The following is a 25,045-nucleotide window of genomic DNA, read 5'->3' on the forward strand; positions in this document are numbered from 1 at the left end:
CCGGTGTGGACCATGGTGAGGAGTGGAATGAAGGACTTGGGTCAGGTATCGGGATGGGGCCGTTCACTGAGCCAGGGAGATTAGGAGAGAGCAGGTCCTGGCGGGGTTTCAGGTAGAGGTGTCGAGGGAGCGGTTGACCAGGTACAGGGGTGCTTGGTGGAGAGGCGACCGTGCACCTGCCTGCAGTCGCCGGCACTCAGATGGGGAACCTGAGGGGTGTGTGGGGAGCCCCCCATGGCTCCACACCCTGTAAGGGTGCAGCAGAGAGGAGGAAGGAGCACGGGGCAGGGGGATGCACACGGTGAGGCACGTGATCCTGGGGTCCTCAGAACAGCTGCTCAGAGGCTGCCAAGACACAGGGCAGTGCGGGCAGGGACCCTGCGTCCATCAGCTTCAGGCCAAGTTAGCTGCAGTCTGCCCAACTACAGACAGACTGTTTCCACGGCCCCGCCCCTGTGCGTGTGCGGTAAGGAGACCAGCAGTGAGCTGTGGATGTCCCATGTGTCAACAGGGATGCCCCAGGGGCTCTCCACACCTGCCAGGCATGAAGACCGCCTGGGCTGTCCGTTAGTGGCAGGTGCCCTCCCAGAAATGGGAGGAGGCAGACGGTGCTCTGCCTTCCCTGGGAGTGAAGCTGTAGAGGTTCTGTGTTAGGACTCATCCTTGCAATAACCTCCCCGGCATGGCACTGTCCCCACTCCACCCTGTGTGCGGAGGTACCACTCATCCCCAGTGGGCTGGGCCTCCCTCCTACTCTCCCCTCTTCCTCCCTTGAGCTTCCTGGAGCTACCCCCTAAATGATCAACTTGCACCCAGGTTCTTATCTCAGCCTCTACTTGAAGGATAAACCTGCTCGGATGTGAGCGTCTCGTTAAAGAAGGCTTTTCACGTCCTGCTCCCTAGGAATTTTTTTTCCTTTAAGAACTGAGCCAAGCGGAGGCAAATGTTTGGCTCAGCAGTTAAGACTTTGCTTGGGACGCTGCTTTCCACGCCACAGACCTGCTTCCAATCCAGCTTCCTGCTAACATGCACCCTGGGAGGCAGCAGGTGATGGCTCACCCATGTGGGAGACCAGAACTGGCTTCTCAACCAGCTTCAGCCCAGATTTAGTTGTTGCTGGCATTTGGTAAGTGAACCCTAAGAGGAAGATTTCTCTCTCTCTCTCTCTCTCTCTCTCTGCCTTTCAATTACAGTGAAAATAAATTTTATATGTTTTAAAAAAGAATTGAGACAAGTAAACAAAAGCTATCACACCAGAATGGGCTAGCTCCATGTGAACAGATAAGTTTTAAATTATTTAAAACTAGACTAACAGAAAGACATCATAATAGAAAAAGCAAATTCAGAGGTGGCGATTGGCGATGGTTCAACTCCATCGATTGTGTGGCTGAAATGCAAACTTTCAGTTGCTGTTCTACAAGCAACAGGGCTGACAGCGACCAGAACATGGTTCATGGGGTCTGGGCATACAATTCAGGCCATCTCCCTGCTCTGGCTGCCTCTTGTCACCTCCCACAGTGAGCTCACTATGTCCCAGAACAATGGAGTCATCCTTGACACCATGGCAAACAAGAAAGGCAACTAGGGCCAGCGCCGTGGCGTAGTGGGTAAAGCCACCACCTGTAGTGCCGGCATCGCATAGGGGCACTGGTTCAAGTCCCGGCAGCTCCACTTCTGATCCAGCTCTCTGCTATGGCCTGGGAAAGCAGTAGAAGATGGCCCAAGTGCTTAGGCCCCTGCACCCATGTGGGAAGAAGCTCCAGACTTCTGGTTTTGGACTGGCGAAGCTCCAGCCATTGCGACCATCTGGGGAGTGAACCAGCAGATGGAAGACCTCTCTCTCTCTCTCTCTCTATGCCTCTGCCTCTGTAACTATGCCTTTCAAATAAACCTTAAAAAAAAGAAAGAAAAGTAACCAATGCACATGCTCAGAGCCACATAAACAATGCATAAATTTTGACACCAGGAATTATACTTTATGCAAAAAATGTGTCACACAAAGTATGTATGTCTTGACAGTTAATATTCCTGCATAGAAAATGACATGAAACCTCACACAAGATGGATCATAGCATCAAATGTAAAGCACAAAACTATGAAATTGTGTAAAACACGGAACTTTTGGAAACAAGTGGGAGAAACATTGGGGATTGAGATTAGACAAATAATTCTTAAAATGACACCAACATGTGATAAAAGAAAGAGCTGATAAACCAGGCTTCATGAAAATTAAAAACTGTCACTCTGCAACAATGCTTATAAAAGGATGTGAGGGAAGCTAGAGGATGTGAGAAAATAGTCACAAACCTCCCATGCATCTAACAAAGGACTGATATCTACTCTCTGTATATATGTATATATATATAGTAGATACATGTATATATTGTGTATATTGTTTATATATATATATCTCCAAAATGTACAAAGAAAAAAATGGTTCCATTAGAAAATGGGCAAAAGACCTGAGACATTTCACCAAACAGGACAGACAGGTAATAAGCACATGGAAATAGATATTCAATATTATTAGCCATTAGGGACATGCAAATTCAAGCTATGATCATTCACAAAGGCTAAAATAAAAAAAGTCACAATCCAAAATGCTCAAGAGGATGCAGAAAAACTGAATCACTCACAAGTACATTGTTGGCAGGAGTGGAAAATGTACAGCCAGCCTGTGAAAGTTATTGAACAAAGCATGCAACACCCTCTATGCCAGCGATTGCACACTTGGGCATTTTTTTACAGAAACATGAAAAACTATGTCCACATAAGCACTTGCGCACAAATATTCATAGCACTTTGATTTGTAACATTCAAATACTGGAAACAGCCCAAATGTCCATCAAAGGTGAAGTGTTAAGCAAATGGTGATGCCTCCGTACAGAGGTATACCAGTTAGCTACCAAGAGGAATGAACTATTGTGCAAGGATTTGGATGGCACTCCAGGCCACTGTGCTGAGTGAAAACAGCCAGACCTCAAAAGACAGGATGTAGTATGAGTCCCATCATATGTATGCGTGGTTGTAAGAGGACGATGTGCGGGATGCATGGGATCACGGGAGCATCCTGAATCTTGATAGGATGCACATCAGTGACTTGCTGGAGTCATGGTACTGGGGTTTTGCAAAATCTTACCATTGATGGAAGCTGGGTAAAGGGTACAGTGGGGCTGGTGCTGTGGCGTAGTGGGTAAAGCCGCCACCTGCAGTGCCAGTATTCCATATGGGCGCTGGTTTGAGTCCTGGCTGCTCTTCTTCCAATCCAGCTCTCTGCTATGGCCTGGGAAACCAGTAGAAGATGGCCCAAGTGCTTGGACCCTTGCACCTGCATGGGAGACCTAGAAGAAGCTCCTGGCTCCTGGCTCCAGATTGGCCCAGCTCCGGCCATTGCAGCCATTTGAGGAATGAACCAGTGGCTAGAAGACCTTTCTCTGTCTTTCTGCCTCTGCCTCTCTGTAACTCTGCCTTTCAAATAAATAAATAATGAATATTTTCAAAAAATTTGAGCTCTTAATGTAAATGTTCCTTAGATGAAGTTGGAATCATAACGTCTTTGATTAGCTGGAGGTATCAGGGTGTACCAGTGAGGCACTGTGTAAACACAGAGTAAGCTAGCTGGAAGTGATTTCTGCTGCTTATTAAAAAAAAAGGCTATACAGAATCTCTGTGCACTACTTCTCATGGCTGCCCGTGGACGTGCGATTATCCCCTAATAAAGCACATCTGTTTTCCAAACAGAACAAACCATACAGAAAAATAATGAATGTGACTGGATTCCAACATCATGTTCACAAATAATGGCAAATATCCCCCTGAATATTAATGCACATCAAATAGCAGGAGAAAAGTTGAAAAGAAATGATAAAGGAAGCCCAGGACTCAGTGAATAAGGGCCCCTTAGTAAAAACACTGCTTTTAAGTGTCGTAGAGGTTTTAATATTTACCCTCAAGACATAAAGAAATGTCATTATCAAAGCCTGAAATACTGGATTCTAGGAAGGTCTCTTAACGGTTGGCCTCCATACGTGAGCGAGAGTCATCTTCAAGCAGTAATGCCTACTCAGGTTGCCTGGAGTGTACCCAATTCCGTGTTATTTAAGCCAGTTTACCAATAGCTCTTGTTTCACAGCGTTCCATAAAGTTTTGACCTGTTCCACATTTTGAAATCTGTGAGCCTCTTCTAATTCTTCCTTCCAGCATCAGCTCAGAATCTGAAGTCCCCATGTGCCTGTGCCCCTGTTCCCTGCTGGGTCCTCTAAATGGCTCCTAGATCATGTGTCTCATGCCTGAGACTGACTGGACAGCTATGCTGTGTGGTCAGCCAAAGCTCATCACAGACCAAACTGGCAAGTTGCACTGGTGGCCCTCTTTGGGCTCGTCACAATTTAATGCCTTCCTGGTTCATCCCACTTGTTGCAAAACCCTAAAAACAAATTGGGGATCTTTTCTTCTGATCTAGATGTGGCTTTCTTTAAAAAATTGGAAGAGGAGGCAAATGTCGTGCCCTGAGTAGCAACGCTGATATAAGCAGTGCTGGAGAGGCCCAGAGCACCCAAGGGAGCTCCCCACTCCTCCCCTTGCACCTTGTCCTAAGCGTCTCTTCATCTGATTGGTCATTGGCAACCTTTGTAATATCCTTCATAGTAAATGTTTCTATGAGCTCTGTGAGCCACTGCAACTGAACCCAAAGCGAGGTGAACAGGAACTCCCAATATACAGTTGATCAGTTAGAACTACACCTATAGGTGACAACCTTACTAATGCAATTGGCAACTGAAGTGGGAGGAAGTCCTGGGAACTGAGCCTCCAGCATGTGGGATGTGACACTATCTCCATGTAGAAGGTCAGAATAGGGTCGGATTGCAGGACTTCCACCTGCTCTCTGCAAGAGAATTGCTTGCTGCGTGGTGTGGGGTCAGGGGGACCCACACATCTTGTGTCAGAATATTACTCTGGTGCTTCATTGAGTATATGACAGTAGGAAAACCATTTGCTTTCCTTTTTCCTGCCCCAGACACACATATTTTACATGATTCCATTCGCATGAAATTTCCAGAAAAGGTAAATCTACAGAGATAGAGAGGGATGGGGTTGGGAGAGAGGGGACTGCCACAAATGGTGGGGTTCTTTGGGCATGAGAGAAAGATCCTGAATTTAGATAGTGGTGTGGCCCACATTGTGGCACACAGGGTTAGCCACTGCCTGTGATGCCAACATCCCACATTGACGCACCAATTCTGAGTCCCGGCTGCTCTGCTTCTGATTTAGCTTCCTGCTAATGTGTCTGGGCAAGCAATGGAAGATGGTCCAAGTGCTGGGACTTCTGCCACCCATATGGGAAACCTGGATGGAGTTTCCGGCTCCTGGCTGAGGCGTTGGCCCAGCCCCAGCCATTGCAGTCATCTGGGGAGTGAACCAGTAGAGATCTCTCTCTCTTTTTCTCTCTCTTCCTCTTCCTTTCTATCTATACCTATCACTTTCCCTTTCAAATAAATAAAATAATTTTTTAAATTAGAGAGTGAGAGAGTGTGGCTGGCGCCGCTAATCCTCCGCCTGCGGAGCCAGCACACCAGGTTCTAGTCCCAGTTGGAGCTTCAGATTCTGTCCCGGTTGCTCCTCTTCCTGTCCAGCTCTCTGCTGTGGCCCGGGAGTGCAGTGGAGGATGGCCCAAGTGCTTGGGCCCTGCACCCCATGGGAGACCAGGAGGAAGCACCTGGCTCCTGGCTTCAGATCGGCGCAGCGCTGGCCGTAGTGGCCATTTTGGGGGTGAACCAACGGCAAAGGAAGACCTTTCTCTCTGTCTCTCTCTCTCAATGTCCACTCTGCCTGTCAAAAAAAAAAAAAAAAAATTAAAGAGTGATGACATTTGGGCAACTCTGGAAATATACTAGAAATCAGAGAATTGCATATGTTTGGAATGAGTGGATTTTTTGGTAAATAACTTGGGTATCACAAAAGCTGTTTAAAAGAGAGAAAGGGAGAAAGACAGAGAGGAAGCAGGGAGAAAGGAAGTGGGGACAGAGCAGAGTTAGCGGGGCTGCTGTCCTGCGCAGGCGTCTTGGGGACTAGGCGCTCTGCCTGCCATTGGTCAGAGGCCTCAGTTCCTCACTACGGCCTCTGGGGCGCCCTCACAGTGTAGCAGCTGCTTGTGTCGAGAGCAAGTGACCCAAGAGAAAGCGTAAGCTGGAAACTGTGACATCTTTCATAGTCGCACCTCCGCGGTCAGCAGTCACAGCAGTAGACACGCAGGTCAGGCGAGATTCAGTGGCCACCAAGACCTAGGCGCCCCCAGGGCCCAGCCTGCCGGTACCACGTGTAACAACAGGCAGCTACTATGCCGTTCTTTTTCTCAACTACAGAGGCAGCTGGAACGTCTCCTTGTAAGTATGGTGGACCATAGCGTCTCCATTGTATCAGATTGTGATTGTTAGAACACATATCATATATAAGCGTGTAAGTACATGTATGTATATAAAATAGTGAATGTCTACAGAAGTCCATTTTTTTGGGGGGATTCCTATACTCTCATTTTTAAAAATTTCTCTTTGATTTGGAGAGAATTGCACAGTTTTCAGTTTTCTTACTAAGATTGCAGTGCCCTACATACATAGTAGCCATATATCTGAGACTTCAAGCTGCTCTTTTCTTAGGTTGATTCCTGTAGAAGGCCTGAATCCCCATGGCCACGTCGTCTTTGCAAATCATGCTGGATGTTCATGAGAAATGTCAATTGCCATATACGGGTGGGTCTCCTGGCGTCTGGATCTTGTCCATCGGTCTGCCTGCCCCTGTCCCTTTTCAAAACTCTGCTGTCTGCAGTATTACTCTCTTCAGGTCTGAAGCTGAGAGCATGACTCGCCCATTGCTGTTCTTTGTCAAAATTATCCCAGCGACCCCTGTACTTTTGCCTCCCCAGGCATATTTTAGAATCAGCTTCTCTGTGATCTGCAGACAAACCAGCTGGCATTTGCGTTGAAATTGCAATTTCATCCATGGGGCAGTTTAGGGGCAGTTTACATATTTTCTCTGTTGAGTTTCCAAACAATGAAAACAATAAGTCTCTCCATTTGTTTAAGGCTTTGATAATTTCATAATTTCTTTTTTAAGATTTGTTTATTTACTTGAGAGGCAGAGTTACAGACAGAGAGAGGGAGAGACTCAGAGAAAGTCTTCCATTCACTGGTTCACTCCTCAATGGCCACAATGGTTGGAGCTGGTCTGATCCGAAGCCAGGAGCTTCTTCCAGGTCTCCCATGTGGGTGCAGAGACCCCAGCACTTGGGCCATCTCCCACTGCTTTCATAGGCTATAGCAGAGAGCTGGATCAGAAGAGGAGCAGCCGGGACACAAACTGGAGCCCATATGGGATGCCAGCACTGCAGGAGGAGGCTTAACCCACTAGTGCACCATTCCTCAATGTTTTATAGTTTTCAGCACACAAATCTCATATTATTTGGTTTAGTTTCTATCCAGTTTTATATAAGCTACCAAAGATGGTGCTTTTAATTTTGCTTTCTAATTCATCTAAGTTATCAAATTTGTGTGCAGAGACTGTGCACGTTGTCCCATACCACGATTTTTCATATCTGTAGGTTCTGAGGGGATAGTTTCCCATCCCTGACTTTGGTAATTTATGTGTCTTCGTCTTAGTTTTCTCTTTCTTTTTTTTTTCAAAGATTTATTTATTTATTTGAAAGTTTGAGTTACTCAGAGAGAGAAGGAGAATCAGAGAGAAAGAGAGAGGTCTTCCATTCTCTGGTTCACTCTCCAGTTGGCTGTAACAGCTGAACCGATCTGAAGCCAGGAGCCAGGAGCTTCTTCCTGGTCTCCCAAGTGGGTACAGAGGCCCAAGGACTTGGGCCATCTTCCACTGCTTTCCCAGGCCACAGCAGAGAGCTGGATGGGAAGTGGAGCAGCCAGGTGCCCATATGGGATGCGGCACTACAGGTGGCAGCTTTACCCACCATGCCACAGCGCCAGCCCCAATGTTTTCTCTTCCTGTTTTTGTGTTCATTTTTCCTAGATTTTTTTCTCTTACTTACCCTGGCCTTATTCCTCTCTGACACCCTACCCCTGTGCTAATTTGTAAGTTCTCTCCTACCCCATCCTACATTTATCTATTTATTTTTTTTAAAAAGTTATCCATTTATTTGGAAAGTTAGAGTTACAGAGAGAGTGGGAGAAACAGGGAGAAGAGAGAGAGAGAGAATATTCTTCCATCTGCTGGTTTACTCCCCAGATGGCTGAAACAGCCAGCACTGGACCAGGCTGAAGCCAGAAACCAGGAGCTTCATCCAGCTCTCTTATGTGGGTGGCAGGGACCCAAACACTTGAGCCATCTTCCCCTGCTTTTCCCAGGCCATTAGCAGGGATCTGGATGTGAAATGGAGCAGCTGGGACATGAGCAGGTGCAGCTTTACCCGCCACACCCCAGTGCCTGTCCAGCTCCTTTACATTCTCAGATAGGTAAACCCACTGTGTCATTCAGGGTTCTGCAGAGAAACATCAACAGGATGTACACACACACAGCTGTACTTCAAAGGGTTCGTGGAAAATGTAACTAAGATAGAGAAAATGCAAAATCCAGGGAGTTTTCTTCATAATATTTATTTTCCATGAGCTTTTTGAAGAACTCTTTGTATGCATAGGTTTCAAAAATGTTGGCACCAAAATCAATTTACCTTTTAATCCCATGTCTCCATGTGCTTCCTGAAGTGCCCTCATCTCTAGAGACAGAAATTGATTAAAAGGAATGGGCGGCCAGCACCGCGGCTCACTAGGCTAATCCTCCGCCTGCGGCGCCGGCACACCAGGTTCTAGTCCCGGTCGGGGCGCCGGATTCTGTCCCGGTTGCCCCTCTTCCAGGCCAGCTCTCTGCTGTGGCCCGGGAGTGCAGTGGAGGATGGCCCAAGTCCTTGGGCCCTGCACCCCATGGGAGACCAGAGAAGCACCTGGCTCCTGCCTTCGGATCAGCGCGGTGCACCGGCTGCAGCGAGCCGGCCGCAGTGGCCATTGGAGGGTGAACCAACGGCAAAGGAAGACCTTTCTCTCTGTCTCTCTCACTGTCCACTCTGCCTGTCAAAAAAAAAAAAAAAAAAAAAAAAAAAAAAAAAAAAAAGAGAGAATGGGCTCCCAGCATTGTGGAGGCAGGCGAGTGTGCAAGCTGGAGCCACAGGGGAGCCTGCGTGTTGCTCCAGTCCTGTGGGTTCAAGGCCCAGGAAGGACTGATGGCTCAGCTTTGAGTCCAAAGGAAGGGAGAGAGCTGATGTCCCAGCCCCAGGCGGTCAGGCAGGGGGAGTTCGCTCATACTCAAGAGACAGGCGGCTATTTGGCTCCACTTGACCTTCAAGTGCTGGCTTATGTATCATCCACATTGGAGAGGACTACGCGCTTTTCTCAGCACAGCCATGAGAGTGTTGATCTCATCCCAAATCACCCGCACAGAACCCCCAGAACGATGCTTGGCCAAGCATCTGGGCAGCCGGCATTCAGTCATCACACCCACTATTGCCTATTAACATCTGTACCGGGGTTAATAACGGCTCTGCTCCCCACCATAGACACCTGCCTGCCCATCCCCCACCTCCACATCAGACACACGCTCCTCCTGCTGGTGGACGCCTGGGGTGCCCCTCCTTCCCCCCTCTCTACACCTTAATCTCCTTCCCACCCCAGCGCCTCATCCACAAACAAGGCAGCCCCAACTCCAAGGCTTTTGCTGGAATAACGAATATGCTAATAGACGGATATGATGCTTTTCCCTCGGAATGCGTGTTCTGTCTCAAGAATCCTCAGTAAACACTCAGGGCTCCCCCTAGGTTACTCGTGGGGTCCAGTTAGAGGTCCTACTGCAGGGCCAGATTCGGTGCTCAGAGTGGGTCTAGAACTTGTCACCACCTGCAGTCTCATTGCAGCTCGGAAAATGTGCATCACTGAGCTCTCGTAGGCCCTTCAGGCCCCAAATGACAACACTTTGTTCTGAAACAAGAGTTGCAGTATCTCTTGCTATAAAGTGTTTGGATAACAAGGCTTGTATTACTTATCATCTTCTATTTTCCAATATTAATGATGAGCCATCTAAAGTTAATCTCATTCTTTCTCATATGTGACATGCTTTTTGAAAACAAAAAGTTGTGAATGCTTTCAGGGTTACTCAATTACTTTATCAAGAAGATCCCTGGAATATGGACATCTGTGGTGTGTGAGATTCAGGGAGACCACTCAGTGGGGGGGCTGAGGACTTCATTGAGGCCTGGATAGATTCCTGAATCAGTGCTTGTCCGTGTGTCCCTTCTTTGTCCATGTGTCCCTTCCTTGTCCATCTGTCCCTGTCCCAGATCTCAGAAGCGCTCACTGCCTCTGTATCTTGACTGTTTTCTGAGAGCTTTGTTCCATTCCACCCTTTGAATCAGACATTCAGGCCCTCGTAAAGTTAATTCTCTGTCTCTCTCTCTCTCTCTCTTTTCAATCGTGTGCCAAAGACTTAAAAAAAATCAGCTTCCATGTGTTCTTTCCATAAAGTCATTTGGTAATGTAATCTCATCTCTTTGAAGGGTGTCCTCTTATTATTACTACAGTTCTCAACTTATCCTATCGCATGTGTTCTGCTCAAGAGAAAACACATGTCTTTTATTGTTATGTTTTGAGAGGCAGAGGAACAGAGAGAGAGAGAGACAGGCAGACAGAGCTCTTCCATCTGCAGGTTTATTTACTAAATGCCTGCAACAGCCATGGCTGTGCCAGGCGGGGCCAGGCTGATGCCAGGAGCTAGAAATGTCAACCCAAGACCCCCGCGGGGGTGGCAGGGGCCCAATCAATTGAGCTGTCTGCTGGAATCTGCACTAGCAGGAAGCTGGAGTCTGGAGCAGGAACCAAGAAGGGAATTCAGGCACTCTGCTGTGAAATGCAATGTTCTAGCCTCTCCATGAAACACCTGCTCCCCAGACCCTGTTTTAATTGCTCACTTGAGTCTTCCTCCCTCAGTCCCAACTCCCCCCCCACAAGGGACCACAATTCTCTCCGCCTACTCAGAGCAGGAGAATGCAGAGGGGACTCTTGCAAGACCCAGGTCAGTGTGACCAGGAGACCACGCCGTCCCCTGGCATCTTCAAGGCTGAAGCTGGGACCGGGAGCAGGGAGGGCCTTTTCCTACTTGGCGGCACACAAGGCCAGCCCATTCAAGTGTCCTGCAAATGGGCACTGGGGTCCACAGGCCACTGAGATTGCAGTGGGAAGCGCTGTGTGAGACTGCGTTTGTGGAAACACAAGCTGTCCACTCTTTAAAGTGTCTGTACTTGCAGTGACCCCGTAAACTCAGCCTTCAGAAGGAAAAGGCCACAAATCTCAGTTTTGCTCTTGTTCCCCCAATATTGCAGCTTTAAGAGGGCCTCCAGCTGCAGAAGCCAAGTGAATTAGTGCAGTTGAGTATAATCCTCTCTCCTTGGAATTAGCCTCCCGCAGGGCTCTGATTACGCAAGGAGGGAAAATGTCACTGAGGGAGGCGGTCCTTCTGAGAAACTGGAGCCCACAGGAGAAGGGGGGGCCCTTTCGGCGCTTGCCAAGGAGTGGCGGTCCTTCTCAGCACCCCCAGCTGCGTTACAGCTCAGAGTGTGTCATCCCCAAGAGAGGGTGTACTTGCACAGGCAGTGAGCACCGCAGGAGCCCTCACGCTTCGTGGGGGCACAGGGACGTCTCCTTTGACCTCTTTCCAAAGAGAAACAAAACACAGGCAACTCCAGAGCCTAGCTGGAGAAAGCCACACGGCCCCTGCTGAAGACAGCACTGTGACTGTACCCATCAGGTTTGCTAAGACTCCAATGGCACTCGAAGCAGCGCTGTCCTAGCCTCTTGCTTTCAAACCAACCAGCAGCTATGTCACACAGGAGGGGGACACCATGCGCGGGAGACAGCTATAGAGAGCCAGGGTGTCCCTACAGGCTACAAACTGCTGTGGGTCTCCAAGGACAGCGGGCACCCTGTGGAGGCTGCACCTGACCTCAAACACCTGAGAGAAGCCACTTAGGGAGGAAGAAGGTTTATTTAGGCTCATGGTTTTGGAGGTTCACAGTCCAAGATCGGAGGCCCCATTAGTCTGGCACCTGCTGAGGGTGGACTGCGTGTAGAGGCAGGGGTGATGTGCCAGGAAGCAGAGAGCCAGGCAGCACTCTCTTCACCCGCCCTCCACTTGATCCCTATAAAGTCACTGACTGCATCACAGGGCTCCACCTTGGCAACCTAATCCAAACCAATCACTTCCCAAAGCTCCCACTTTTTGAGACACCACAGTTGGATCAAGCTCTACCTTAATTCATCGACCATTTAACCAGCTACCCAAGGCTTTGGCGCTTAGGGGCCAACATGTGGTCCCGCAGTTAAGCAACAGTGAAGACACTCTCTTCCCAGGTTGGAGTGCCTGAGTTCAATGCCGTGGCTCCTACGTCTGACTCCATCTTCCTGCTAATGCAGACCCTGGGAAGCAGTAGTGATGGCTCAGGTACGTGGGCTCCTGCCACCCACATAGAAGATTCAGATGGAGTTCCTGGCACCAAGCTTTGGCCTGTCCCAGCACTGGTCATTCCAGGCATTTGGGGAGTGAATCGGTAGATGAGAGTTCTCTCTATCTATCTATGTCACTCTCTGTGTCTGGATCTCAAACAAATTAATAATTTGTATGAAAGGATTTTGGGGTTTAACCACCTCCATGAGTTTGAGGAGTCAAACCATGTTCAAACCAAGACCAAGAGGCCAACGGGCTGTCAGTCATCACTTCTGCCTTTGTTAACATGGAGTGGGGAAGATTTTCTGGAAGTCCCAGTACCAACATGGAGCAGAGATCAGCCAAGCATAGGGGGAGCCTAGGAGAGGCAGTGGTCCTGGCTCAGGCATTCAGGGGCCTGCCTGGCTGTTGGGTTGGTCAGTCAGCATCTATAAGCAAGTTGTAAGATGGCATCAAAAACCACTGGACATCAAGAAGGCTGTGGCCACTTAGACAGCCCACTGGGGGCTTCAGGAAGCTGACCACAAAGTGCACATTACTCAGATGCCCCCGGCGCTGGAGACAGTAGACGCACATCCCAGGTTAGACACCCCACTTGCAACAGGGACTCTGAAATGCCTTGGGACCCAGCCCTCCCCTGCTGCCCGCCATTGTGAACCTCCTGGAGCTCATGCAGCAGCCCTGAAGGCTCTTTGGCTTCCCTCAAATGAATTAGGAGCTTCTCTGACACTTCAACAGTTCAGCACTGCACATAGGCACATCTTCAATTCCTGGTGCACTCGTGTTACTTGTTGGGATAGACAGGTACACTTGGGATGGACAGGTACACAGACTCGCCTCTCTCTCCAGGAGCTCGGGTCTAGCACACGGCCATGTCCACCAGGGGCTGGTGCATCTGGGTGGTATGTGAGCCTCAGGACTCACCTGTGCACGCGTGTGTGCATGGAGGGAGGGCATGTGCAAGGCTCAGGGGCAGGCAGGCGGCAGGACTCCAAACTGGGCTGCTGTGTGGCTGACGGCACTCCTGAGTTACCTCGTCTGCATGTGCACAGACCAGAAGAAGGGGAGGGAGAGGCAGCCGGAGCCTGTGGCCCAGTGGGCGGGCCCTCTGCCACTGGGATGTAGGGTGCCAAGGACTCTCCCAGCAGGCTTCCTCCCCAGTCTGGTGGAGGAGTGCAGGACACAGTGATTTCCGGGTCTCGGGCAGCAACAATGCAGGCCAGCAGAACTCACGCAGGAAGGGAGATGCTGTTGAATTAAACTCCCCCTGGCCTGGAGATGCCTCCATACTGGACTCCTTAGAGCGTGAACTAACTGAAGTCTCACTCAGGAATACACAGACTGTCTGACTTCAGTGCCTCAACTTATGATCCTACGGCAATGCAAAAGCCACCTGCATTCAGTTAGAAACCGTCCTCAGAATGCTGAACTTGGGGGGCGACGCTGTGGTGCAGTGGGTTAACGCCCTGACCTGAAGCGCAGGTGTCCCATATGGGCACCGGTTCGAGACCTGGCTGCTCCCCCTCTTGTCCAGCTCTCTGCTGTGGCCTGGGAAAGCAGTAGAAAATGGCCCAAGTCCATGGGCCCCTGCACCCGGGTGGGAGACCTGGAAAAAGCTCCTGGCTCCTGGCTTTGGATCAGCGCAGCTCTGGCCCTTGCAGCCATCTGGGGAGTGAACCATCGGATGGAAGACCTCTCTCTCTCTCTCTCTCTCTCTCTCTCTGCCTCTCCTCTCTCTGTGTCACTTTGACTTTCAAATATATAAATAAATAAATATTTTTTAAAAAATGAATGCTGAACTTGGCTAAACTTGGGTCTTTCCCCAAGCCAGCACTGTGCAGTCCCTGGGGACGCTGGGTGGCAGTGAATCAACCCCAGCGTGACTGGAATACCCAAGGCTCTGTGCTGTTGAGCAAGGAAGTGTAGGAGGCTCAAGGCTTCAGCACACCTGCCATTGACAATATCATGCACTTGCAATGGGTTTCTGGGGACAGTAAGTCAAGGAGCACCTGAGTCTCAGCCAATGCCAGCGGTGGCGCGTCACTCAATCGCAGGCGACCAGCTGCTCACACCGTGCTCACACAAGACTAACGTGCGTCTTGGCAACCAAGCTGTCTCGGTGCCTTGGCTCTGTTCTCTGTGCCTCATTTCTGTTTTCCACCTTAAAATGCTGCCTGGTCCCCTGTAAGGTGGAATGTCTCTGGCTCTGAGGGCTGCCCGATTTGAGTACCATCCTTCGCCTGGTTACACTCTGCTAAATTCTCTTTGTCTAAAGGGTGTGGTTTCCACCCTGGGAACAGCTCAGAATCCAGAGAGGAGGGAGCCCTGCCCTCAGTCTCCGCTCTTGTCTCCTCACTCCAGCCTGCAGGGTTGAGACCCTGCTGTGAGCTAAAGCCCACTCTGCCCCCCCCCCCCCCATCGCTGCTGAGCTCTCTGGAACCCAGGGTCTCCCACCAGGCAAACAGTGCCAGCTCCTTCCCCACTCCCGGCCCCATCTACACCAGCAGGGTGCTGGGCGTCTTGCTGAGCCCGGGGCCCTCACGTGCCTGCAGATCCCAGGCCTGATGCCTGCCCTCGCTCCCACACATGGGGTGAAGGTAGTCAGGACTTGAAGTCCCGTCCTAACCTGCTCGTGGTGAACCAACTTGGCTGTGTCTTCTTCCTTCTCAGCCATGACCACCAGCCTTCCTCCTTGGATGTTCTGAACCAAACCCAGACTTGCCAGTAAGGCCAACTCCACCCAGCTCCTTCTGCGATCTCTCTTTGTGTCCCACGTTACCCTGTGCACACCTCACTTCCTGTCCTAGCTCTCCAGTTACCCCTCTTTGGGCGATGAGCGCAGGCCCAGCCGTGATCAACAGTGCTTTATTACTACGTGGGTGGAGGTCACCACTACAGGGAACTTGGTGAATGGATGAGCCAATGAACAAGCACTTCGAGATTACACTACTTATTTATTTAGAAGCTCCTCTTTTCAAAGAAGCTGGCAAGGTCCCAGGAGCGTGATTGACACAGCAAGCGGAGTTCGTACCTGTGAGTCATGTAAGTCAGGCACGTCGGGGTGGGGCGGGGGGGCTCCACAGTACTGCAGCTGGTACGGGAGAGGCGAGAAGGGTGGTGTAGTAACTCAGGCTGCCCCACCTGGTGCCGCAGATCGGGGCTTCACGTAGGTGGAAGCTCACATCTGTGGAGTCACAGTGTGGGAGGCTGGAAGGCTGAGATGGAGGTGTGGGTGTGGGTCTCTCCTGAGACTTCCCTCTTTGACTTGTAGACCCGGTCTTCTCGCTGCCAACTCACATGGTCTCTGTGTCCTAACCTCCTCTTCCTCCAAAGACCCAGGTCAGACTGGACCGGGGCCCATTCCTGTGACCTTACGTTACCTGAACTGCTTCTTGGAAGGTAATTAACCATGCCTGTCTATGAAGACAATTGTCATTCTCAGGTACCAGGAGCTGGGACTTCAACCTCTGGGTTTTTTTAAAAAAGATTTATTTACTGGGGCCCACGCTATGGCATAGCAGTTAAAGCTGCCGCCTGCAGTGCTGGCATCCCATATGAGTGCAGGTTCAAGTTCTGGCTGCTCCGCTTCCAAACCAGCTCTCTACTATGGCCTGGGGAAGCTGTGCAGGATGGCCCAGGTCCTTGGGCCCCTGCACCCACGCAGGAGACCTGGAAGAAGCTCCTGGCTCCTGGCTTCAGATTGGCTAAGCTCCAGCTGTTGCGGCCAACTGGGGAGTGGACCAGCGGATGGAAGACCTTTCTCTCTCTCTCTCTCTCTCTCTCTCTCTTGTTCTCACGCTCTCTCTTTGCCTTTCCTTCTCTCTCTGCATAACTCCAACTTTCAAATAAATAAATAAATCTTAAAAAAAAAAACTATGGGGTCAGTACTTCTGGCACAATGGGTTACGCCATGGTCTGCAGTGCTGGCATCCCATATGGGCACTAGTTCGAGTCCTGGCTGCTCCACTCTGATCCAGCTCCCTGCTAATGCACCTGGGAAAGCAGTAGAAGATGGCCCAGGTGTTTGGGCCCCTGCACCCACATGGGAGACCTGGAAGAAGCTCCTGGCTCCTGGCTTCGGCCTGGCCCAGCCATGGCCATTGTAGACATTTGGGGAGTGAACCAACAGATGAAAAATTCTCTCTCTTGGTCTCTCTTCTCTCTCTCTCTGTAACTCTGACATACAAATAAATCAATCAATCTTTAAAAACAAAACAAAACAAACAAAAAAAAAACCTCCTCTGCTCAGCTCATAGGAACCCTGACTTTTTTATGGATGAAATCTTGCCCAGATTCCAGGCTCACAAATAAAGCCAATTAAGATTTCTTGAAATGTGTTGTGATTTTGTTTTTTGACACATTCTGTGTGTTCTTTGCATTCACATCTTTTATTCCTGGCACTTGCTCATTTTCCTTTCACAAACTCTGTCTCTGGCCTATGGTGTGGGCACCTTGAGGACGTATTGTCCCCTGTGAGCCAGACACAGTCACATCTGCAACCTGCCTTGGGCTGCCCTGTGCTGCAAAGACTGCCTGCTGCTGATATCCGTCTGTGCTACTTGGGACACAGATTAATCCAGTGCTTCCCATGGAATTCCAGGCTGTGGACTGCTCCACGGGGCAGGAAGCCCCAGGCCAGACCACCTACCCTGAGCGTGCCTTCCCGAAAATCTAAGCTGACCTTGACAATGATGGTCAACAGGAAATCACCAACTCTGCAGAAAAAAAAAAAAAAAAAAGGTTTCCCTCTGCTGTCACAATGCAGCAACCATCCACACAGCAGATGTCTGTGACCGAAGTCTTTTACCCCTGCACACAGCAAGCAAGCAGCTCTGCAGTGGGTGCCAGCAGGGCGTCTTCTAACCCAACTCGGTTCCAGCACTATCTACCTAGAGGTGGCATCAGATCCCACAGGTGGAAGGGCTCGGTGCCCAAGACTGCTCCCCTCCCCACGTTAGATCCCAATTGCGAGTCCCAGGTGTTTTGTCTGTGCTTCTAACCAATCTGCTGAAAACCGGGATTCCTGCAACCCCTTCCCTGCGTTGGACTGGTTTGCTACAACAGCTCTGGCCACTCCGGGAAACGCTGTGTCTGCTGGTTTACTATCAAGGCTATTACAAAGGATACAGATGAAGAGCTGCGTCAGGTAGGGCAGGTGGACAGGGCCTCTGAGCTTCCATGGCCTCTCTCAGCACTGGCCTACAGGAACCTGCAGGTGTCCAGCCATCTGGAAGTTCTCTGAGCCCTGTCCTTTTGGGGTTCTAGGGTGGCTTCACTGCTTAGGTACCACCAATTACATTACTGGCCATTGAAGATCAAGTCACCCTTCAGCCTCTGTTGCACAGAGGTTGGGGGTGGGGCTGAAAGTCTTAGCCCTCTAATTCAGTCTTGGCATTTCTAGTGACCAGTCTGCAATCTGAAACTACCCAGGGGTCTCCAGCTATAGTCATCTCATTAGCACACAAAAGACACCTCTCATGCTGAAGACTCCAAAGAATTCAGGAGTTGTGTGCCAGGAAACTGAATGAAAACACAAGCTGTATCTCATGACATCACGCCGACTCACGCCAGATATTCACAGCCATATTATCCATGTGTGCACTAGCAGCGTCCCTAGGGACAAACCCATGGCCTGAAAGCACTCAGCTGGAAACGCCCTGCTTTGTATTGGACCAGGATTCAGCCTGGATTTTGACAAATCTGGGGACACTCAGGGACCACATCAAAAAGCTGCCTTCATGACTGACCAAGAACAGGCACTGACCTGAACAGGGTCCTAACACAGAACAAGAGTCACTGACTACTGTTACTGGGACACAGCAGATCAGTGTTGAAGGATCTGAAGAGTAATTATTGGGGCCGGCGCTGTGGCATAGCGGGTAAAACCTCCACCTGCAGTGTTGCCATCCCATATGGGCTCCGGTTCAAGTCCCAGCTGCTCCACTTCTGACCCAGCTTGCTGCTATGGCCTGGGAAAGCAGCAGAAGATGGCCCAAGTGCTTGGGCCCCTGCACCTGTGTGGGAGACCCGGAAGAAGCTCCTAGCTCCTGGCTTCGGATCAGATCAGTTCAGCTCTGGCCATTGTGGCTGTTTGGAGAGTAAGTTAGCAGATGGAAGACTTCTCCCTCTCTTTCTCTCTCTCTCCCCCTCTGCCTCTCTCTAACTCTGCCTTTCAAATACAGAATGATTATTGGAGGTTTCTAGTTGCTTAAAGGCAATTTAGGTCAGTGGTCCAAAAGCAAATTCTGAGACTTGGCCTGACTTGGAATTCTGACTCCCGGATTCGAGCTGTGTGACCTTGGATCCTTGCTGCATCTCTCTGGACCTCTGTTTATTCTTTCCTAAAGTAGGATCAACAATAGTGCAGCTGCACATCTCAGCTTTGTGAAAGGAGGCCCAAGGGCATGGAGGGAGTCCCTTAAAATAAAGAGGGTGTAGGGTCCTCAGGTCTACCCAGAGACGGAAATCACCTACCTGGGAAAACTTTCTAGACCTTAGAACACCCCCTGCCTGAGGACCTACTGCAGTTCCCAAGCATACTTCTGGGTTGTAGCCCATATTGTAATGGACAGCCTCTGCTTGTCCTGCCTGCTGCTCTCCTGGAAGCACACGACACCCGTCACCATAGCTAAGAGGGAGCGGCTGCTACAGGTGCAGCCTTCATATTAGAGGCCTTGTCGCAGCCGTCCTCGGCACCTACCCGACTTGCTTCCCTGGGTCCTCTCTGCAGTAGTCAACAAATCGAGCGGCTCTGCCCTCTGTCCTGTGATGAATTGTTTTCACTGCCTGGGAGGCCAGCCTCGATTGCTCACGTCCCACATCAGGCTTTTCAACACTATCATGAAACACCTAAGACAAGCTACTTAGGATGGAAAGAGGGGCTTATCTTAGCTCAGTGTTCTGGAGATTCCAACATCAGGGGGTCTGAACGGTTCTGCCTCTGACGATGGCATCCTTGCTGGTGGAGTCCCAGCGTAACACAAGGGACCACATGGTGAGAGACTGGGGGCCCATGGGTCTGTCTCCATCTCTCCTTAGAAAGCCACCAGGGGAGTAGGCGCTGTGGCGTAGCGGGTAAAGCAGCTGCCTGCAGTGCTAGCATCCCATATGGGTGCCGGTTCAAGTCCCAGCTGCTCCACTTCTGACCCAATTCTCTGGCTTGGAAAAGCAGTAGCCCCTGCACCCATGTGGGAGACCCAGAAGTTCATGCTTCTTGGCTTCAGATCAGTGCAGCTCCAGCCATTGCAGCCATCTGGGGAGTGAACCAGCGGATGGAAGACCTCTCTCTCTCTCTCTCTCTCTCTCTCCCTCTCTCCATCTGTAACTCTGCCTCTCAAATAAGTAAATAAATCTTTAAAAAAAAAAAAAAGCCAGACGACTCAGTCAGGACGATTCTGCCCTCGTGACCTACTCCAATCCAATCATTTTCTACCCTCAGCTCTAACTTGTCAACCTCATAGTACTGTGGCTTCAAAACGCCTGAGTTGAGGGGGACAAATATTCAAACAAAACAACAGTCATTTCTCCATATCCTCAGGGGATTTGTTCCAGGAATTCTTGCAGATACTAAAATTCACAGATGCTTAATCTTGCATGTGAAATTGTATAATATTTGCATATAAGCATCCTCCCAAAAGTTTGTAGAAAATGAAATTAAAAGATAAGTTTATTTTGGTACAAGAAACTTCAAAATTCAAGCATGTGTGAGATCTTCAAAAAGTTCACGGAAAATGTGTCGTATGAAAAAACTATGTAAGGTTTCAATTTTTTTGCCCAAAAATAAAATTACATATTTTTTTTACAAAAAAGATTTCTTTCATGTATTTAAAAGGCAGAATGATAGAGACAGAGGGAGGAAGAGATTGAGAGTGAGAGAAAGAGGTCTTCCATCTGCTGGTTCGCTCTGCAGATGGCCGCAATGGCCAGGCCTGGGTCAGGCTGAAGCCAAGTACCCAGAACTCCAGCCAGGTCTCTCCCACATGGTGGCAGGAACCCAGGTACTTGGACCACTTTCTGCTGCTCTCTCAGGTTTGTCAGCAGGAAGCTGGACGAGAAGTGGAGCAAAGAGGATTCAAATTGATGCTATACTACACTATTTAACACCCTGTGGCACGTCGCCGGCCCCTACATTTGTCTCCTTGGTCCAGTTTTTCACAGGCATTTTGAAGTACCTTGTACAACCTATGCACATCCTCCCGTATACTTTAAGTCTTTTCCAGATTACTTATGGTAGCTAACACAACGTTAATGCTATGTAAATAGTTGTTCTACTATATTCTTTGGGGAATAAGATTGAGAAAAAGTGTTTATATGTTCAGTATAATCGCAATTTTTTCCTAAATGTTTTTGACCTACGATTGGTTGAATCCATGGATGCAAAAACTGCAGGTGCAGAGAGCCAGCAGCTCCTGTCTTCTTCGGTAATTGGATTAAGTGGAATTGTGAAAACAAAAGGAAGCACCACAATGCAAGCAACAGGGAAAGAGTTTTTCAAAACGTACAAGAGGGAGGCCATGAAGGGAGCAAGCCCCATGCACTTGTAAAATGGCTCCCAGGAACATGAACTTCGGTCATCTCCCCCCTAGATTGCAAGGACCAGAGCAACCAGAATGAGCCGTAACTGCTTTGTGTCCAGGGGCTCCAGATGTGTGTCAAAGGCTATCGCTTCTTATTTTATGGGCATTTTTACTAAGGATCTACATTGTTTCTTTATCTCTGTGAGTCACACGGGCCCTGTCCTTTCTCAGAGAAGATTCCCGCCAAAGAATTTTTACAGCTTTGTACTAAATCTACACTGCTTGCCCATATAATCCTCCCCTTTCCCTGCATTCTTGGGAATGCAGACCTGTGTCTCCCCAGTGGCGGTTCTTAAGACCCCACATAAAGCTTGTTTGCCGTTCCAGCTTCTGAGTTTGAATTGATAAGCAGCGTTAGGAGCAGGCAGCATTTGGAGAGAGCCCAGGGCACAGGGAGCGATCTGTAAACACTTCCTCAAATTGCCACTCTGATGGTGCCTCCACCGTTATTGAATAGTCTCTGGGGAGTTTATTCCTCGCCCCTCAAATTGCGCTCCCTTCTTCTGTTTTGACGGGTGCAAAGCAAAGTGCTTCCGCCCTGTTGCAGGCATGGATAAACCGTAAGCAATGGGTTAGCACAAATACCAGCTGGGATGGGAGGCGTTCACACGGACAGTTCTCTCCTCTGATCTAAAATGGTTCTGCCTGCCTCCCCCCCGAACGCTGCCACTGTGTGTTTTGCCCAGGACAGGGTCTCACCCCTGTGCAGGGACTCGGCAGGTGCCTTCCTCCTCCAACCCCGAGGCTGCATTTCCTGCAGGTCTATGTCGAGCTCTGCCGCTTCCTCCACTGCCCTGGTCACGGCAGAAGCGTGTGGGTCCGACAAGTTGCAGAAGCAGCATTTTAAGCAGAGCTGAGCGAGTGCATGGAAGGGACCATGGTGTTCTAGCTAGCTGTGGGGGTTCTCCCCGCCCCCTCCAGTCTGGTCTGGAGAAAAGTGCTAACATTTTTCAAGCTATGTAGAAGCTGATTGGAACACTCATGTGTCAGTTTAAGTCCATTTCATTCTAGACACTTTATTATAACAACTTATGGCTTCTTTAAAGGAAACTTTTGCTGGGGATCTAAAGACATCATCGTATACCCATTGAAAAGATCTGCACCACGCGCCACCACGCGCACGCACTCTTAGGGTGCACCGTTGGGTACAAGCGACAGAAAGAGCAGAGAGATCCAAGCCCACCGATGCCCAGACTCCCTGCACACTGCCAGTCCTGACTTTCTCTCCGCCAAACTGCAAACTAATAACCAACCAGACTGAAACTTTAAGTCCTCCCATTCCCTCCCTAACTGGTTTGGAAGAGGTTACAAGCAAGCGGTGGTTAACCCCGGAAGGAAAAGTAGAAAAAATATGCAAAGAGGCCCCTCCCCTACCTTGTATAGGAAAGGCCTGGGTGGGCGTGGCAGAGGGGCTGGGTCAACAGCCCTGGGGCAGTGCGTCTCAGGGAATCTTCAGGATCCTTCTGTCTTGACTTTACCTGCAATGCTCAGAAGGTGGAGATCACTAACCATGTGACTCTCCTGTGGCTAGAAACAGTGCCAAGTAGGGCAAGTAAACAGGGGCCGGTCGGCAGCCACACACACACCCGGGACTGCTGCCCGGGACACAGACGGCTGTTCCCTGGAGCCAGGAAGGTGGAAGGAACTCTCTCCCAAACGCCCTCTCCTCCTGCATAGCCTCTCAGCTGCTCTCTCTTGGGAAGTGGAAATGAAAGCCCTTTGAAAAGGCAAGGATTTGCTTAGAAAACATTCATTTAAAACGCCTTGCAATTATTGACACTATCATCAGATCTCGGCAGTAGTAGAGTGGTATTGCCTGTGTGTGTGTTTGCCGGGAAGATTCTCCTTGTTTGGGAGGGAAAATAAAATAAAAGCCCAAGGATATTGTGCAAACTTGGCCTTGGCCACACGAAGTCAATTGCCCCAGGAGTAAGGAAGCCTTTGCTGTGTTGTTATCCACTTTAGTGGCCTAAATCTGTGTGTTTGTTCTCTCTCTCTCTCTCTCTCTCTCTCACACACACACACACACACACACACACAGTTGAGCTCAGCTGGGCAGCCATCCAAATGATTCATATTAAATTCTAGCTATATTCAGCACAAAAGTCATCTCGCATCAGCGGATCAAAGTTACATCAACTCACAAGCGCTGGGGAATTGATAAGGAGCTAAAATTAGGTCATTGCATAGCAGTGGCTTTTGATGGATGAAGTGAAATTTAGCCGCGGGTTTGCTATTTAAAGATCGGTTACAGCACCCTTTCCTGCAGCCACAGTGAGCACACAACGCAGGATCGCAGGGCTGATTAAATGTGCCATCATCGCTGTGTGCCCAGCTGACGGTCCTCAGAGCCGGCGCGGCTCTCGGGCCAGGCCAGTGAGTGCATTTCATTTCCCACATCCAGCGCCTGGCAGAGCCTTTCCCGAGTTATTTTAATCACTTTTAAAAGCATTCCGTCACACGGTTCAGCCTCCAAGTCCTGACCCCACTCCGGGTTTCAGCATTCTTCAGCGACTTTGAACAGACGCAGCATCCCTCAACTCGGCCTAGTGGCCTCATTTCTCCCCCCAGTCCTGTCAAGTTCAGAGTCACACCCGCCTCTCCCTTCTTTGGGTTTGTTTTTGCTCCGGGAAAGTTGTCAGTTCCAGAACCAGACTGAAGTCAGTTGCGTCAGACCCTAACAAACCGGAGCCCTGTGGCCACAGAAATGATTACAAGCACTCTAACCTGGCACCAGGGCCACCGCACCCCAGCGTGAAGAACGCGCCTGTGAGAACAGCTCCCCAGCGCCTGCCGGCTCGGCCCTGGACTGATGCCACTCTTGTTATTGATCCCCGGAGCCAAGGGTAATTGTTTTAAAACAACTTGCGTAACCTTCCTGGTTTTACCTTTGAAAGCCCTAGGCTCTCTCTGCCTCTGATCTGTCACGGCACGCATATTTGGGGTTGTGATCTTCCGCACGTCCACGAACAAAATCATTGCATTTTCAAGAGCCCCTCTCTCTCCTTTTCTGTGGTTACTTAGGCCGGCAGCTCCCAGAATAGTTAAGTTGGGGATTTGTTAAGAACAGGGAACCAGGAAGGAAGAGACCAAGTCCAAAGCAAAACACATAGCACTAAACGCAGCCTTGCGAGCCGAGGATGTCCCAGTGGAACAAGAGGAAGCCAGGTAGCCAAGGGTTGAGGTTGGGAAAGGCCAGGGGACAAGGCCATCTCGGGAGAGGAGATGGCTCCAGCCAAGCAGGGCCCCTCGCTCCAGGAGGACTTGTCCAGGCTCCAAGCAGAGCCAGGGCATGCGCTTTAACACTCAGGAGGGGGACTTCGGGGTATCTGCTTTTCACAGCCCAAGGCAGCCTGAATCCATCAGCACCCCCAGGGAGTGGGCCGACCCCAGAGCGGCCCCAGATGACCACCCCTGGGAATCCCGGGCTACAGGACAGTCCTGGGGCACCAGTGGCCTGAGAGCCATCAGAACCTAGCATCAAGAAAGACAATCCGTTCCCACCTGCTCCCAGGAGAGGCACAGAGGGTGCCCACACAGCACCCTCAGGTCCCAGCTGAGCAGAGAACAGATGTGCAGATGACAGGGTCCCAGCCTGACAGACACACAACATAGGCAGGAATGGCTTTTCATATGCAAATCCCACTCCCCCTGCTTCCTATTGCCTGGAACAGTTGTGTGGGACTGGGGCTGTGTGGAGAAGATAAAGTCTAATCAGGGAGCTCACATTGTGTGGGGCAGGTGCTCCACAGTCCCCTCCCTTTGTGTTCCTAGCTTCCTGTGACGTGGCGAGGCTGGCTGGAGCAGAGCCCAGATTGGGGGAGGGGGGGGAAGGCTGGGCTCCGTGCTCGGTGCTGTACAGTTAGTTGTCCCCGTGGATGTCTGGATCCCAGTGTGGAACCAGGAGGAGGTAGCCGCTGGTGGAAGCATGCCGGGTACAGCTGGGGCATTCATCCTTGAGCATTCCCATG

The 25,045-nt window shown here is 50.1% G+C and overlaps 1 long non-coding RNA gene across 1 annotated transcript in view; it reads right to left on the minus strand.

Moving 5' to 3' along the window:
* Positions 1-22,542, minus strand: part of LOC108178545 (uncharacterized) — a 39,805-nt gene extending 17,263 nt beyond the window's left edge. The window contains exon 1 of the long non-coding RNA XR_016222940.1: positions 15,530-22,542. This is a non-coding gene — a long non-coding RNA (uncharacterized LOC108178545). The remainder of the gene's footprint in view (positions 1-15,529) is intronic.
* Between the last annotated feature and the right edge of the window lie 2,503 nt (positions 22,543-25,045).

This window comes from Oryctolagus cuniculus, chromosome 1 (assembly GCF_051225735.1).
Source record: "Oryctolagus cuniculus isolate XC-2025 breed Fujian yellow rabbit chromosome 1, ASM5122573v1, whole genome shotgun sequence".
Lineage (NCBI taxonomy): Eukaryota > Metazoa > Chordata > Mammalia > Lagomorpha > Leporidae > Oryctolagus > Oryctolagus cuniculus.